The sequence below is a fragment of the Helianthus annuus genome, chromosome 16 (genome assembly GCF_002127325.2).
Source record: "Helianthus annuus cultivar XRQ/B chromosome 16, HanXRQr2.0-SUNRISE, whole genome shotgun sequence".
Classification (NCBI taxonomy): Eukaryota; Viridiplantae; Streptophyta; class Magnoliopsida; order Asterales; family Asteraceae; genus Helianthus; species Helianthus annuus.
The window spans coordinates 8,702,722-8,709,287 of record NC_035448.2 but is presented as its reverse complement, the minus strand read 5'-3'; the positions used below and the strand labels follow the sequence as shown (position 1 = coordinate 8,709,287).

The window sequence follows — 6,566 nt, the reverse complement described above, 5'->3', positions numbered from 1 at the left end:
GCATAACGCTGCTAATTGCGACTATCATCGCCGCCATTGTCACTGACCACCGTTGCTACCGCCGACTAACGCCACCCCCATCCCCGACCACCATCGTCGCTGCCACCCATCGATGTCGGTGCCACCCTCTACCACCTCCACTGCCAACGACCATCACCGCTGCCACCCGCCGCCATAACCTAACGCCAATTGGATTCCTTCATCTTTTCCTGTCTACTAAACAACACACGGTAATTAATGATCTATTCCATTCTCACATGGTAACCAACAAGACTATGGAATGGTAATGGTCCATTTCATTCTTTTGTCCATTCCATTCCTTCGCTTATTCAATTACCCCAACCAAACAGACCTTTAGTAGGGTAACAAGTGTTACTAGGCAAAACCACAACATGATTTTTTGCTACATCAAACAATATTGTGCTCCATATTGTAGAAATATAGATGAAATTAGTTTAACGACTTTGGTTAATAAAAAGTCATTGTTTAGTACAAATTAAGTTGTCCGCGGTAGGAGTTTTTGTTTAGAACCACAGAACATGATTTTCTATCAAACAATATCTTGCCTAATGGGTGTTTTCTGCAGTAGGAGTTTCCGTTCTATGTATATATGATGTATTGCAAAATATATTTGTTTTTTGTGTACAATTTGTCTCCGTACACCTTCCTTTTCTCTCCGTACAACCAACGTTGGCCAACGTTCCTTTTTCCACCGGCCAAACAAGTATTCGCCGTTTCCAGCAAACGTAATTTCAGGCGGAGACGAGTTCCGGCAAAGGTAATTTCAGGCGGAGACGAGTTCCGGCCAAACAACGTTCCCGGTTGCCGTCTCCGATGTAAAGAAGAGACGAGTTTCCGGCAAAGGTAATTTCAGCAACCTCCGGTTGTCATCAGCGACGTTGCCTTCTCCGGTAAATTTCTCTGTTGTTGCTGGTCACCAGCGATCTACTTGGCTTCATATCCGGTCACAAATCCAGGTGCACTCCAACTTAAACAGAATTATATATATATATATATATATATATATATATATAACACTAATATCTGTTAATACTAAAATTTGTTTATGTTAAAATATATTGTTACAATATATTGTTATAATTCATACATCTTATACGATTGGGCTTATGGTATGTTACATATATTTATGTTATAATTGGATCATATTTTGGGCTCATGAGTGTTTATGGGCTGATAAGTGTTTAAGGTGTAAACAGGTTGAAAGTGTGAGGGTGGTATGTGAAAGTTCAGAAGGGTTGCGATCATCACTTGGCTTTCTTGTGGACTATAGTGAAACATTGTTTGTGCTGGAGTATAAAATAGAGATCATCAGTTGTGAGAATCATAATCCCCCAATTCTCTCTCGTTTACACACCTACAACACACAGTTCTCTCAATCCATTCAAGATGTTCAATCCGTTCGAGTTGTTATGATCTGATGAAGTTATGTTGTGAGTCTTGTTCAGTTATTGATCCGATTGTGGATCAATTATCGTCGTTGGTCTGATTATTGTTGTGCATCAGCCTTGTTTAGGTCTGATTTGTGTTGGTCCAGTGTTGGATCTTTCAGTTTTTAGTTTTTTCTTTATATGATCAACTGATATTTTATCAGTTGATCCTATATTTTGTATATGCTTGATTTCTGATCTCACATATGTGAGATCTAGGGTTTGGGGGGTGTTTTTGGTTTGGGTTGATTAATAAAATTTTCGTCACCAGTTTTTGTCGCTTCTCATTGTGTTCTTTATTGATTCTTTATGTTGTGTTAAGCGTCCTTACCATTTTTGACATGGTATCAGAGCTCTGGCTCTTATTTTTTTATCGATTTTTAAAATCTTTTCTTAAATGGAACCCCCAAGAACTTCCGTTGGTGCGTTGGATAGTTGTTCTTGATTCAATTTTCTCCATCAATTTATCTGAGTGTTTTTTGATTTCAGCATTCTTGGTTGATTCAAAGGTTTTTTTGTTGTCAAAATAGTGTCAGATTTTGGGGTTCAGATGTTTAAATCATTGTCTCTCTTCCACTGTGTATTTGAGGTTTAATCCCTAAATATGAAGTTTTGTTCATGAAAGGAAAACCGGTTCTCTCTCATGATTGTTCCTGCTGATTAAAACAAGTAGCTTCACCGGTGAATGCAATCTATCAGTCTGGCCACACCGGAGTCTACTTGTGAACTTTCGTCAAAGTTGGGTGTTACTGTTGATAATTTGGTACCGGGAGTGTAGAATAGAACTTCTTAAGGTGATAAAAGCAAAGAATATCACCTTCATCAAGGCTGGTAGATCTATGTGGAGCACTGGGTACGGGTAGGTGTAGCAGGTGATGGGCTGAATCTGGTCATCTAGTCTCATACCTACAATTGGAGTCGAGGTTTTGTATTGTGATTATCTTCGATCGAAGTCAGATCGGGTGAAGCTTGCTAGCTAGGGTTAAATTTCTTAAATCTTAGATCTGCATTTCTATGGGGTGATCAGTAAGGTTTTTTTCTCTTAACTCTTTCATTCTTTGTCACACGATTGTGTTTTGCTTAGGCTTTCGGTGACCAGTTGGATGAGTCAGTATTATTGACAGGGAGATTCATATCCTGAATATTGTGTTATTGCATCTTATTGTGATATATTGTTTTTCTTTCTTGTGTATGCTTGTGTGTGATATTCTGGTTTAGTAATGGTTGTTTGCTTTATAATGTGTATTTGTGGAAAGTGATGACACTTTGTTTTGTTTGGCATCGGTCAAAGTTTTGTTATGTTGGTAGATTGTTGAATGATGAAAGGTGTATAAGACTTGTGTTAGTATGTGCTTCTTCTTAGCTGCTACAATATATGTTTTTTTTTACCTGAAGTTGTGATGTTTCATCAGCCTTGCAGATTCTTTGGGCTTTTCTTTTACATCAGATGTTCACCTTTATTATTCAGATTTATTGCTTTCTCATCTATATGCTTTCTTAAACTGGCTAAACTTGAAAGATGTGTATTTGCTTGTGTACAAACCATTTTTTTCATTTGGGCTAAGTTGTTTATTCTGAAAACCGAATCATTATATGGCTTTTTATTCTTGTAAATGTCCCTTCATATTTGTAATTGTTTGTTGTCATATCAAATATGCTACGGTGGCCTTTATAATCAAAAGCCAAATGCAAGTTAGGACATGAAACCTTTGACCAAATAAGGGGTTTCCGTTGTGTTCTTGTGTTTAGATATGTTTGTTTTCTTCTCGTCTGTTCGGTTTTGTTTTTTTAAGTGATTTCAGGTATAGATCGTATAAAATATGTTTGGATATTGCAATATCTGCAAGATCTTGTAACGTCAGTTTGGTGTTGAAAAAGGAGGTCTTCTGTTTGTTGAAGATCCATGTTGGTCTCTGTAACCCTAGAAGGTTCAGGGCAAACTAACCAGGTGGTTTTTTGTTTGAGGATTGATCAGTTCTTGTAGTTCTCAAAAACTACAGTTCTGGTCTATTTTTGGAGCTTTTGCACCCACTGTAAGATTGTTCCAATCTTTGTCTCTTTTATTTTTTTCCTGTTTCTATATCATATTATTCCGAGTCTAGGCATCCCCTGTTTACCGGACTAGTCGGGCCGGCACTTGATCAAGTTTATGTGCTATTTGTTGCATTGTCCCGTCTTGTGTTGTTTCTTGGTTTATTTGTATCTGTCTTGTTCTGTGCAATTCCTGTTTGTTTCTATTCAGTGTTCTTGCAGGGTTGTTGTATTTTTTGTTTATACTTCTTGTCGTATTATTAGGTTGGTTGTGTTCAGTTTGTGGCTCCTGAGTAAAGGCATGTCCAGGCACCATTGAGTGACGAACCTGGAATCTTGTCCCTGACTCAGCTTCGCCTTAGGTTTTTTGCATTTGTTTACATGTTATCTGATTCTTAATGTGTTGGCTTGTGTGAAGATTTGGTTTGGATCATGAGATTTGATTCTATTTTTTGGACTGTCAAAGTGTCTCCTGTGCATTGTCCGTATGTCTTATCGTTTTTTGTGTGGTATGATTAGTCAAACCATATGGTTTGAGTGTTCTTTAATCAGTTGTTCTGTCAAGATTGTTCTTGATGTCTGTGTCTGCCTTGCTATGAGGTCTATATGTTGAGAATCTTTGTCTTGATGTCTGCTCGTTTATGATCTTGTATGTTGCTAAAATGCTGTTTGTTTGCAGTTTCTGTGTCTGCCTGTCTTTGATCTTGTTTGTATGGTTAGTTGAGATGTGTGGTTTATGTTTAACCAATGGTATTATCAAGATTGTTTGTATATGTGACAGCCTTGTATGTTATCTCCGATGAGATGTTTTTTCTGGTTGCAAATTGTGTTTAATCAGAATTTGGTTGGTTGTGTCTTATTGTCTTGCGTATGTCTCATTATTCTTAGCCTTGTGTGTGAGATATTAAATCAAGTGATTTTGTGTTTCATTTTTTGTTTAGGCTGGAATTGTTGTCTGATATAGAAGTGTGTACTTCTCATTTATCAGTGTTATTATGAATCTTGTGTTTCGTGCTTGTTGTGAAGTTGTAAAAAGTCTTTTGTTATTTACAAGTTCATGTTGCTTGTAAAATTGTAAAAGTTTTTTTCTAATAAAGTCAAATTAGACTTTGAGTTCTTCACAAGTATAGTCTTTCGGTTTTGGTCTCAAATTCTTAAAAATCGTGTGAGTTTTTGTTTAAATGATATAACTATGGTATTGTTGATGGACTGTGTGGTTCATTGTTCAATTTGAGTATGCTCTCTAGTTGTTTGTTATCTCACTTGTTTTGTATATGTATGAATCGTGTAATTCGTTGTCTTTTCAGACTTTGTTCTAAGTGATGTAGTCTTTTGTGAATCTCAAGCATCTTTGTGTAGGAGGTTGTTCTTGTATATGGGGGCTGTCTAATTTGCTTCTTTGTAAGGAAATTTTTGTTCTTGTTGTAAAACCATACGAGTCGTTATGGTCTTTATGATTTCATAACCAGTTTTTTTTCAGACGTGTGACTTTATGTGGTGTTTTTAGTATTTGATTCCTTTGAATATAAATTAAAAGTCTATTGTTCAGTTAGAATTTATATGCTGATATAAATATTGTCATATGTGAATCTTTGCTATTTCAAGTTTTATGTTGTTAAAGACTCTTGCTATTCTAGTTATAATAAACCTGGTGGTGAATTGTGAAGGTTGTACAATTTTGTTCTGGTTGTTTAGTTTATGTTTTTTATTTGTCAGATTTACTTCTTGTTTATCTGAGTCTTTAGTTGATCAGTTGTTTGGATATGATAAGTGATTGTCAGATCTGGTGATTCTTGTCTTGACGGAATTAGTCTGCATTATGTGTTAATTGTTTGTCTTTGACACTATTAAAACGTTTGTACTTGTTCGTCGTGTTGATAATTTGTGAGTGAGATTGATAGTAGATCTACTTCGTATCATTTGTTGTTATTAGTCTCATGTTTTATTTGGTTTTGAATTTAAAGTTCGTTATTCAGGTTGAGTATTTCACAGGAGTTGTGGTTGATATCATATTGTTATTCATCATATAATTTTTTTTTGGGTCAAAAGATTTAACTTTGTTTATAATGTTAAAGTGTCATGGATTATACTTGTTTTTTGTGTATCATGTTTCAAATAGTTGTGTACATGTTGCGGAATCATTCGTTAAAGTTTTTTTAATTTGGTCATGGCTTCCACCAGAAGTGACATTTGAGATGGTCTATATAGCCTCTTTCTTGGTGTCACATTATGTGGTTTAAGTAAATAAATAAGGGTGCTGATGATTATCATTAGTTGTGCAAAGAGGCATGTGTGCTTCTGCGCATGAAATTTTGTGGTTATTCGGTTCTTTTCGTAAGTTGCATATTGTTTTTTAGTTGTGCCTATTGTTTTGATTGTATGAGCTGAACTGACTGGTGTGTTAACTAAGAGGAGATTTTTCAACTTTGTTGTAATGTATGATTGAAGTAGATTCAGAGAATCAACTTGCAGTTGTCTGTACAAAAGGGTTGAATCCTAAAACCTATTCTCAAAATGTGCAAGTGTTTAGAACTGTTTGATATGTTTGATGTATGAATTATGGGGGGATGTTAAAATATATTGTTACAATATATTGTTATAATTCATACATCTTATACGATTGGGCTTATGGTCTGTTACATATATTTATTTTATAATTGGATCATATTTTGGGCTCATGAGTGTTTGTGGGCTGATAAGTGTTTAAGGTGTAAACAAGTTGAAAGTGTGAGGGTGGTATGTGAAAGTTCAGAAGGGTTGCGATCATCACTTGGCTTTCTTGTGGACTAAAGTGAAACATTGTTTGTGCTGGAGTATAAAATAGAGATCATCAGTTGTGAGAATCATAATCCCCCAGTTCTCTCTCGTTTACACACCTACAATACACAGTTCTCTCAATCCATTCAAGATGTTCAATCCGTTCGAGTTGTTATGATCTGATGAAGTTATGTTGTGAGTCTTGTTCAGTTATTGATCAGATTGTGGATCAATTATCGTCGTTGGTCTGATTATTGTTGTGCATCAGCCTTGTTAGGTCTGATTTGTGTTGGTCCAAGGTTGGATCTTTCAGTTTTATGTTTTTTCTTT

At 35.8% G+C, this 6,566-nt stretch overlaps 1 long non-coding RNA gene across 1 annotated transcript; it reads left to right on the top strand.

Moving 5' to 3' along the window:
- Positions 1-512: 512 nt before the first annotated feature.
- Positions 513-1,729, top strand: LOC118488440. The gene is made up of 2 exons (XR_004884709.1): positions 513-977; positions 1,218-1,729. It is a non-coding gene; the product is annotated as an uncharacterized LOC118488440 (long non-coding RNA).
- Positions 1,730-6,566: the final 4,837 nt, after the last annotated feature.